The following is an 827-nucleotide window of genomic DNA, read 5'->3' as shown; positions in this document are numbered from 1 at the left end:
CTTTTTTTTCCATTCTTTTTCTTATTAAGTATTTTCTTCATTTATTAGGTATTTGATTCATTTCAAATGCTATCCCCTTTCCTAGTTTCCTCTCCAAAAATCCCCTATACCTTACCCCTCCCCCCTGTTCCCCAACCCACCCACTCCTGCTTCCTGGCCCTGGCATTCCCTTATACTGGGGCATAGAATCTTCGCAAGACCAAGGGCCTCTGTTCCCATTGATGGCCAATTAGGCCATCCTCTGCTACATATGCAGCTAGAGACACGAGCTCTGGGGAGTACTGACTAGTTCATATTGCTGCTCCTCCTACAGGGCTGCAGATCTCTTCAGTTCTAGCTCCTTCATTGGGGACCCTGTGTTCCATTCAATAGATGACTGTGAGCATCCACTTCTGTATTTTCCAGGCACTGGCATAGCCTCACAGAAGACAGCTATATCAGGGTCCTGTCAGCAAAATCTTGTTGGCATATACAATAGTGTCTGGGTAGACTCCAGACAACCAAAAACTCTAGAAAGAACCCAGATGCCCCTCAACAGAGGAATGGATACAAAAAATGTGGTACATTTACACAATGGAGTACTACTCAGCTATTAAAAGGAATGAATATGAAATTCCTAGGCAAATGGTTGGACCTGGAGGGCATCATCCTGAGTGAGGTAACACAATCACAAAAGAACTCAAATGACATGTACTCACTGATAAGTGGATATTAGCCCAGAAACTTAGTATACCAGAGATATAAGATACAATTTGCAAAACACATGAAACTGAAGAAGAACGAAGACCAAAGTGTGGACACTTTGCCCCTTCTTAGAATTGGAAACA

The sequence above is a fragment of the Mus musculus genome, chromosome X (assembly GCF_000001635.26).
Source record: "Mus musculus strain C57BL/6J chromosome X, GRCm38.p6 C57BL/6J".
Taxonomy (NCBI): Eukaryota; Metazoa; Chordata; class Mammalia; order Rodentia; family Muridae; genus Mus; species Mus musculus.
The sequence above is the reverse complement of the archived record's forward strand: the minus strand, read 5'-3'. Positions refer to the sequence as shown.